Genomic DNA, 11,074 nt, shown 5'->3' with positions numbered 1-11,074 from the left:
ATTTAGCACCAATTTAATTTCAGTAATATATAAAAACTTTGCTTTTATATAACTCCATTTTCTCTCTTTTATACTGTTGTTACAAAACCTAAAATAATTTACATATACCCAGAAGTAATAGGAGAGTTTAATAAAGCAGCGGTCTATAAGATCATGATATAAAAATATGCTATGCTTTTCTACACTAATTACAAAGCAGGTAAGAAAAACTATTTAAAAATACACCATTTAGGGGCGCCTGGGTGGCTCAGTGGGTTAAAGCCTCTGCCTTCGGCTCAGGTCATGATCTGAGGGTCCTGGGATCAAGTCCCACATTGGGCTCTCTGCTCAGCAGGGAGCCTGCTTCCTCCTCTCTCTCTGCCTGCCTCTCTGCCTACTTGTGATCTCTGTCTGTCAAATAAATAAATAAAATTAAAAAAAAATACACCATTTACAATAACAACAGAAACTAAAGGTAACTAAAACACCAAACAAAAATTATGCAAAACCTGCATGGAAAAATTATAAAATTTGGCTTAAAAATATTTAAGGGCACCTGGGTGCCTTAGTTGGTTAAGTGGCTGATCCTTCATCTCAGCTCAGGTCCTGATCTCAGGGTTGAGAATTCAAGCCCAATGCTGGCTGGGTTCCATACTGGGTGTGGAGCTTACGTTTAAAAAAAAGATACTTAAAAAGACCTAAAAAGAGAGATAATTTACCATGTTTGTGGATTGGAGGATTGGGTATGATAAGGTTGTCACTTCTTCCCAAAGTGGTCTACAGATTTAATATAGTTCCAAGAAAAACTTCAAAAATTCCAATAAAAATTTCAAGTGTGTGTGTGTGTGTGTGTACATGTTGTAACTTGATAAGCTGACTAAAAAATGTATATTAAAAAGTGAACAGACAAGAATAACCAAGGCACTCATGAAGAAAAACAGGATGGAAAGATTTATCTTACCAGATAGCAAAACATTTTATAGAATTACAATAATTAAGACACTCTGATAGTGATGTAGGGATAGACAAAATGACCAAAAGAACAAACCAGAGAGCTGAAAACAGACCCAAGCACATATAACAGAAGTAGCACATCAAAGAAATACTACTGGTATAATCCATTATCTGAATGGAAAATACAGGATTGAATCCCAACCTCACACCAAGCACAAAAATCAATTCTATACAGACACGAGACTACATGATAAAAGCAACACCTTCAGTTTTTAAATGAAAATATAGAATGTTACCTTTTTGCTGTTGGATAGGAAAAATTTTATTAAGCAAGACACAAAACACACTAATGATAAAAGTAATAGTTGATAAACTCAATTACATTAAAGCTTAAAACTTCTGTTCATCAAACACCACTGTAAAGGAAGTTCCAAAATCATTTGCCACAAAAAACTGAGAAAAGATATTTGCACATATACACATAATAGACAAAAGAGCATTCCAGTGGGGCACCTGGGTGGCACAGTCAGTTGAGCGACCAACTCTTGGATTGGCTCAGGTCGTGATCTCAGGGTTGTGAGATCAAGCCCTAGGTCAGACTCTGCACTCAGCAGATATGATCTCATCTCTCTCTCTCTCTCTTTGCTCCTCCCCTCTGCATGCTTTCTCTCTCTTTCACATGGATAAATACATCTCTCTTTTTTTAAAGTCATTCCAAAAGTTTAAAGTTTATTGACTTAAGTGCAGTTGATTTTTGCAGGTACTGACTGGGAGGGAGTCTTCTTGGCGCTATAAATATTGTACATCTTGATCTGAGTGTTAGTTCTGTGGTTTAAATGTTTGTGTTTCTCCAAATACATATGCCCAATGTAATGGTATTAGGAGGTGGGGTAGGTGGGGTCTGTGGTGGGTGCTTATGTCATAAAGGAGGAGCCCTTATGAATGGGACTAGTGCCTTATAAAAGACACTCCAGGGAGATCTCTAGCCCCTTCCACCCAGTGACAACACAGCCAGAAAGCACAAGCTTTGAGCCAAGAAGGGGGCCCTCATTGGAAAGTGACAATGCTGGAACACTGATCATAAATTTTCCAGTCTTAGAACTGTGAGAAATAAATTTCTGTTGTTTAGGGGCATCAAGGTAGCTCAGTCAGTTGAGTGTCTGCCTCTGGCTCAGGTTGTGATCTTCAGGTCCTAGGATCGAGTTCTGTATCGGGTTCCTTGCTCAATAGGGAGCTTCTCCCTCTGCCCCTCCCTGCTCTCTTGCATGATCGCTCTCTCTCTCTCAAATAAATAAACAAAATTTTAAAAAATTTCTGTTGTGACTGGGAAGGAAACAAGATGGCGGGGGAGTAGGAGATGGAGATATCATTAGGTCCCAGGAGTTCAGCTAGATAGTTATCAAACCACTCTGAAGAGCTACAAACTCAACAGGAGATCAAAGAGAAGAATAGCAGCAATTCTAAGAACAGAAAATCGACCACCTTCTGCCAGGTAGGACGTGTGGAGAAATGAATCTGAAGTAATGGGAAGATAAACTGCGGGGAGAGGGGCCTGCTCCTGGGAAGCAGTGGAGTAGAGGAGCACAAAATCAGAATTTTTAGAAGTCTGCTCCACTGAGGGACAAGGCTCCAGAGGCAAAGTAGGGGTGGAGCCCTCATGGGGACAGTGTGGTCTCAGGACCCACGGGGTCACAGAAAGACCGGGGGTGTCTGAGTGTGGCAGAGCTGCCACGTATCGGAGTGGGGAAGTTGGCTTGTAGATGGAGTCGAGGAGTAATCTCTCAGCTCAGGGTTACCTTAATCCGTGATCCGTGGCACAGTTGGGCCACTGCTCTTTGAGCAGGGACATCACAAGTGACAGATCCAGGGAGACTCACCTTCCTCCTTCAGGAGGAGCGGCCTGGGAGTGTGTGGCAGGAATCTGCTGGATTTGGAGACTCCAAATGGGGCTGTGCTCCAGAGACAGAAACTCTGGGTCACAGGCCAGGCGAGCATGGAGTGCAGCCAGAGACCAGGGAGATGGGAGTTATGAGCACTTTTCTCCGAGGGTGCACTGAGGAGTGGGGCCCTGAGCTCTCAGTTCCTCTGGGCCAGAGATTGGGAGGCTGCCATTTTCACTCTCAGCTTCCAAAGCTCTACGGAAAGCATTCAGGGAACAAAACCTCCAAGCAGATTACTTTGCCCAGCCCGTGGCAAAGGTGGTGCAATTCCACCTTGGGCAAAGATATTTGAGAATCACTGTAACAGGCCCCTCCCCCAGAAGATCAGCAAGAACATCCAGCCAAGACCAAGTTCACTGATCAATGAGAACTGCAGAACCCAGGGCTAGCAGAAAGCAACACGTAGAATTCATGGCTTTTTTCCCATGATCCTTTAGTCTTGCAAACTTAATTTTAAAAAATTTTTTCCTTATTTTTTTAACTTTTCCCCTTTCCTCTTTTAACATTTTTTAAAACTATTTTAACTTAACAATACTTTTTAAAAATCTTTTTAAATGTTCATTGTTATAGTCATATTTTATCCCTTCATTGTATTTAACCTTATTTTTTGTATACATATAGGTTTTTTTCTTTAAAACTTTGGGATACAATTTCTTCTAATAGATCAAAATATACCCTAAATCTAGTGCATGGCTTTGTTCTAGTCTCCAGCCTGATCATATTCTCTCTCTTTTTCTTTTTCCAACAAACTTGTCTTATCAATTCATCTTTTAGGATCTTTTTTTTTTTTTAAGATTTTATTTATTTACTTGACAGACAGAGATCACAAGTAGGCAGAGAGGCAGGCAGAGAGAGAGGAGGAAGCAGGCTCCCTGCTGAGTAGAGAGCCCGACGCGGGGCTCGATCCCAGGACCCTGGGATCATGACCCGAGCCGAAGGCAGAGGCTTTAACCCACTGAGCCACCCAGGTGCCCCCATATTTTAGGATCTTTTAAAATTTTCATCTTTGCAGTCATATTCCATCCCTTCATCGTGTTTACCCTTATTTTTGTATATACATTAGTTTTTCTTTCTTTAAAATTTTGGGAGGTAGTTTCTTCTAAGAGACCAGAATAAACCCAGAATCAAGTGGGAGGCTCTGTTCTATTCCAGTCTAATATACTTTAAAAAAATTTTTTTTTAATTTTTAAATTTTCTTTCCACTCTTCTCCCCCTGGTTTCGGGTCTCTTCCAGTTTGGTTAGTGCATATTTTCTGGGGTCATTGCTACCCTTCTAGTATTTTGTTCTCTCATTCATCTATTCCTATCTGAATAAAATGACAAGGCAGAAAAACACACCACAAAAAAAAAAGAACAAGAGTCAGTACTGATGGCTGGGGAACCTAATCAATACAGACGTTGGTGATATGTCAGAACTAGAGTTCATAATGATGATTATCAAGGTGCTAGCTGGGCTCAAAAAAGGCATGGAAGATATTAGAGAATCCCTTTCTGGAGAAACAAAATCCCTTTCTAGAGAAATAAAAGAACTAAAATCTAACCAAGTTGAAATTTAAAAAGCTATTAATGAGGTACAATAAAAAAATGGAGGCTCTTACTGCTAGGATAAATGAGGCAGAAGAGAGAATTAGTGATATAGAAGACCAAATGACAGAGAATAAAGAAGCTGAGCAAAAGAGAGACAAACAACTACTGGACCTCAAGGGGAGAACTCGAGAGATAAATGATACCATAAGACGAAACAATATTAGAATAATTGGGATCCCAGAAGAAGAAGAAAGAGAGAGAGGAGCAGAAGGTATATTGGAGCAAAATATAGTAGAGAATTTTCCTAATATGGTAAAGGGAACAAGCATCAAAAATACAGGAGGCACAGAGAATCCCCCTCAAAATCAATAAAAGTAGGTCCACACCCCGTCATCTAATAGTAAAACTTAAAAGTCTTAGTGACAAAAAGAAAATCCTGTGGCCAACAGACACATGAAAACGTGCTCCACATCACTCGGCATCAGGGAAATACAAATAAAAACCACAATAAGATATCACCTCACACCAGTCAGAATGGCTAAAATTAACAAGATGCTGGCGAGGATGCAGAGAAAGGGGAATCCTCCTACACTGTTGGTGGGAATGCAAGCTGGTGCAACCACTCTGGAAAACAGCATGGAGGTTCCTCAAAAAGTTGAAAATAGAGCTATCCTATGATCCAGCAATTGCACTACCAGGTATTTACCTTAAAGATACAAATGTAGTGATCCGAAGGGGTACGTGCACCCGAATGTTTATAGCAGCATTGTCCACAATAGCCAAACTATGGAAAGAACCTAGATGTCCATCAACAGATGAATGGATATAGAAGATGTGGTATATATATACAATGGAATACTATGCAGCCATCAAAAGAAATGAAATCTTGCCATTTGTGATGACATGGTTGGAACTAGAGGGTATTAGGCTTAGCGAAATAAGTCAATTGGAGAAAGACAATTATCATATGATCTCCCTGATATGAGGAAGTGGAGATGCAACGTGGGGGGCTTGGAGGGTAGGAAAAGAATAAATGAAACAAGATGGGATCAGGAGGGAGACAAACCATAAGAGACTCTTAATCTCACAAAACAAACAGGGTTGCCGAGGGGAGGGAGGTAGGGAGAGGGTAGTGGGGTTATGGACATTGGGGAGGGTATGTGCTATGGTGAGTGCTGTGAAGTGTGTAAACCTGGCAATTCACAGACCTGTACCCCTGGGACTAATAATACATTATATGTTAATAAAAAATACATATATAAAAAAAGAAAATCCTAAAGAAGCTTGGGACAAGAGATCTGTAACATACAATAGTAGAAATATTAGATTGGCAGCATACTTATCCACAGAGACCTGGTAGGCTAGAATGGACGGGCAAGATATATTCAGAGCACTAAACGAGAAAATTATGTAGCCAAGAATACTATATCCAGCTAGGTTGTCACTGAAAATAGAAGGAGAGATAAAAAGCTTCCAGGACAAACAAAGATTAAAAGAATGTGCAAACACAAAACTACAAACCAAACTACAGGAAATATTGAAAGGGATCATCTAAGCAAAGAGAGAGCCTAAAAGTAATAGACCAGAAAGGAACAGAAACAATATACCATAACAGTCACCTTACAGTCAATACAGTGGCACTAAATTCATATCTTTCAATAGTTACCCTGAATGCAAATGGGCTAAATGCCCCAATCAAAAGACACAGGGTATCAGAATGGATAAAAAACAAGACCCATTGACATGCTGTCTACAAGAAACTCATTTTAGACCCAAAGACACCTCCAGATTTAAAGTGAGGGGGTGGAAAACAATGTACCATGCTAATGGACATCAGAAGAAAGCTGGGGTGGCAATCCTTATATCAGATCAATTAGATTTTAAGCCAAAGACTATAAGAAGAGGTGAGGAAGGACACTAAATCATACTTAAAGGATCTGTCCAACAAGAAGATCTAACAATTTTAAATATCTATGCCCCTAACATGGGAGCAGCCAATTATATAAACCAATTAATAACAAAATCAAAGAAAAACATTGACAATAATATAATAATAGTAGGGAACTTTAACACCCCCCTCACTGAAATGGACAGGTCATCTAAGCAAAAGATCAACAAGGAAATAAAGGCTTTAAATAATACACTGGACCAGATGGACATCACAGATATATTCAGAACATTCCATCCCAAAGCAACAGAATACACATTCTTCTCTAGCGCACATGGTACATTATCCAGAATAGATTACATCCTGGGTCACAAATCAGGTCTCAACTGATACCAAAAGATTGGGATAATTGCCTGTATATTTTCAGACAACAATGCTCTGAAGCTAGAACTCAATGACAAGAGGAAAGTTGGAAAGAACTCAAATACATGGAGGCTAAAGAGCATCCTACTTGAGAATGAATGGGTCAACCAGGAATCTAAAGAAGAATTGAAAAAATTCATGGAAACAAATGAAAATGAAAACACAACTGTTCAAAATCTTTGGGACACAGCAAAGGTTGTCCTGAGAGGAAAGTATATAGCGATACAAGACTTTCTCAAGAAACAAGAAAGTTCTCAAGTACACAATCTAACCCTACACCTAAAGGAGCTGAAGAAAGAAGAGCAAAGAAAGCCTAAACCCAGCAGGAGAAGAGAAATAATAAAGATCAGAGCAGAAATCAATGAAATAGAAACCAAAAGAACAGTAGAACAAATCGACAAAACTAGGAGCTGGTTCTTTGAAAGAATTAATAAGATTGATGAACCCCTGGCCAGACTTATCAAAAAGAAAAGGGAAAGGACCCAAATCAATAAAATCATGAATGAAAGAGGAGAGATCACAACCAACATCAAAGAAATACAAACAATTATAAGAACATATTATGAGCAACTATACACCAACAAATTTGACAACCTGGAAGAAACGGATGCATTCCTAGAGACCTATAAACTACCAAAACTGAAGCAGGAAGAAATAGAAAATCTGAACAGACCCATAACCAGTACGGAGATTGAAGCAGTCATCAAAAATCTCCCAACAAACAAGAGCCCAGGGCCAGACAGCTTCCCAGGGGAATTCTACCAAACATTTAAACTTCTTTAAATAATTTAATTAAATAATTAAATAACACCTATTCTCCTGAAATTGTTCAAAACATAGAAATGGAAGGAAAACTTCCAAACTCATTTTATGAGGCCAGCATTATCTTGATCCCAAAACCAGACAAACACCCCATCATAAAGGAAAATTACAGACCAATATCCTTGATGAACAGGGATGCAAAAATCCTCACCAAAATACTAGCCAATAGGATCCAACAGTATGTTAAAAGGATTTTTCACCACAACCAAGTGGGATTTATTCCTGGGCTATGAGATTGGGTCAACATCCACAAATCAATCAATGTGATACAATACATGAATAAAAGAAAGAACAAGAACCATATGATAACTCAATTGATGCTGAAGAAGCATTTGACAAAGAACTGCATCCTTTCTTGATCAAAACTCCTCAAAGTGTAGGTATAGAGGGTACATACCTCAATATCATCAAAGCCATCTATGAAAAATCCACAGCGAATGCCATTCTGAATGGGGGAAAACTGAGAGCTTTTCCCCTAAGGTCAGGAACATGGCAGGATTTTCCACTATCACCACTGCTATTCAACATAGTACTAGAAGTCTGAGCCTCGGCAATCAGACAACAAAAAGAAATAAAAAGTATCTGAATCGGCAAAGAAGAAGTCAAACTCTCACTCTTTGCAGATGATATGATACTTTATGTGGAAAACCCAAAAGACCCCACTTAAAAAATCCTAGAACTCATACAGGAATTCAGGATATAAAACCAACGCGCAGAAATCAGTTGCATTTCTATACACCAACAGCAAGACAGAAGAAAGAGAAATTAAGGAGTTAATCCCATTTACAATTGCACCCAAAACCATAAGATACCTAGGAATAAACCTAACCAAAGAGGCAAAGAATCCATACTCAGAAAACTATAAAGTACTCACGAAGGAAACTGAGGAAGACACAAAGAAGTGGAAAAACGTTCCATGCTCATGGATTAGAAGAACAAATATTGTGAAAATGTCTATGCTACCTAAAGCAACCTACACATTTAATACAATCTCTATCAAAATACCATCAATTTTTTTCAAAGAAATGGAACAAATAATCCGAAAATTTTTTATGGAACCAGAAAAGACCCCGAATAGCCAGAGGAATGTTGAAAAAGAAAGCCAAAGTTGGTGGCATCCCAATTCCAAACTTCAAGCTCTATTACAAAGCTGTCATCATCAAGACAGTATGGTAATGGCACAAAAACAGACACATAGATGAATGGAACAGAACACAGAGCCCAGAAATAGACCCTCAACTCTATGGTCAACTGATCTTTGACAAAGCAGAAAAGAATGTCCAATGGAAAAAAGACAGTCTTTTCAACAAATGGTGTTGAGAAAATTGGACAGCCACATGTAGAAGAATGAAACTGGACCATTTCCTTACACTACAGACAAAAATAGACTCAAAATGGATGAAAGACCTCAGTGTGAGAAAGGAATCCATCAAAATCCTTGAGGAGAACACAGGCGGCAACTCTTGGACCTCAGCTGCAGATCTTCTAGGACTTCTTCCTAGGAACATCGCAAAAGGCAAGGGAAGCAAGGACAAAAATGAACTATCGGGACTTCATAAAGATCAAAAGCTTTTGCACAGTAAAGGAAACAGTCAACAAATCCAAAAGACAACTGACAGAAGGGGAGAAGATATTTGCAAATGACATATCAGATAAAGGGCTCTATCCAAAATTTATAAAGAACTTATCAAACTCAACACCCAAAGAACAAATAATCCAATCAAGAAATGGGCAGAAAACAGGGACAGACATTTCTGCAAAGAAGACATCCAGATGGCCAACAGACACATGAAAAAGTGCTCCACATCACTCGGCATCGGGGAAATACGAATCAAAACCACAATGAGATACCGCCTCACACCAGTCAGAATGGCTAAAATTAACAAGTCAGGAAATGACAGATGTTGGTGAGGATGCAGAGAAAGGGGAACCCTCCTACACTGTTGGTGGGAATGCAAGGTGATGCAGCTACTCTGGAAAACAACATGGAGGTTACTCAAAAAGTTGAAAAGAGAGCTACCGTATGGCCCAGCAATCACACTATTGGGTATTTACCCTAAAGATACAAATGTAATGATCCAAAGGGGCACGTGCACCTGAAGGTTTATAGCAGCATTGTCTACAATAGCCAAACTATGGAAAGAACCTAGATGTCCATCAACAGATGAATGGATAAAGAAGAAGTGGTATATATATACAATGGAATACTATGCAGCCACCAAAAGAAATGAAATCTTGCCATTTGTAATGATGTGGATGGAACTAGAGGGTATTATGCTGAGCAAAATAAGTCAATCAGAGAAAGACAATTATCATATAATCTCTCTGATATGAGGAATTTGAGAGGCAGGGTAGAGGATTGTGGGGGATAGGGAAGGGAAGAATGATACAAGATGGGATCAGGAGGGAGACAAACCATAAGAGACTCTAAATCGCACAAAACAAACTGAGGGTTGCTAGGGGTGGGAGGGTAGGGAGAGGGTGGTTGGGTTATGGACACTGGGGAGGGTATGAGCTATGGTGAGCGCTGTGAAATGTGTAAGCCTGATGATTCACAGACCTGTACCCCTGGGGCAAATAATACATTATATGTTAATAATTTTTAAAAAATTTCCGTTATTTATAAGCCACCCAGTCTATGGCATTTTGTTATAGCAGCCTGAACAGACCAAGACAAGGAGTGAACACGAATATAAAAATCCACCTGTCCATATAAAATATGTGCCCTATATTACAAATTAATACTCTTACAATTCAATAAGAAAAAAGCCAAAACAACTTAACAGGAAAATGGGCAAAAGTCATGAACAAGCATTTCACAGAGCCATTCTTGCCTATGGGTCCCAGGGGACAGGTACAAAAATGTGCCCAGAAGTGGTTAGTAACAGCAAAAAAACATGAATAATCCAAATAGCCACTGACAGGAGAATGCACGAACCAAGTGGAGTATTATACAGCAGTGAAAAAGAATGACCACCAGTTCCACCCCAACAAACTGATGAATGTCAGAAGTAATGTTGTGTGTAGAAGGCCAGACCCACAGGACCACATGCAGTATAAGGCCATTGTTACTGCCCTCGAAGATAAGTGAAACCAGATGACACACTGTGTAGAGATATCTACATACATGAAAAGATATATCTATAAATAAAAGCCAGGGAAACACACATTTCAGCCCAGCAAGAGCCTTTGGACAGAAGGAGAGGAGTCATTGGTACTGGAGCAGTTCCTGGGTTGGGTAGTTGATTCACGGGTGTTCTGCTGTGATGCTTTTAGCAGACACGCATGTTACGGGGTATCTTGTATGTTATCGTTCATGACATTACACATATAATAAAGAGAAAATTGATCTCCTTCAAACTGAATGTTGAGACAGGAAGGTGGAAGGGAAAGATCTTGATGTGCGTGTTAGTTACAGGTATACACAGATGTCTGACATGACCTGGTTTGAGTCCTGGGAAGTGGTCTATACTCGCACTCCCTTCTTTCCCTCCCTCACGCCAGAGTCATGAAAGGACTCAAAGGGGGCTCAGTAGGGTGG

The sequence above is a fragment of the Martes martes genome (genome assembly GCF_963455335.1).
Source record: "Martes martes genome assembly, chromosome: 13".
NCBI classification, from domain to species: domain Eukaryota; kingdom Metazoa; phylum Chordata; class Mammalia; order Carnivora; family Mustelidae; genus Martes; species Martes martes.
Note: the sequence above shows the minus strand (reverse complement) of the source record.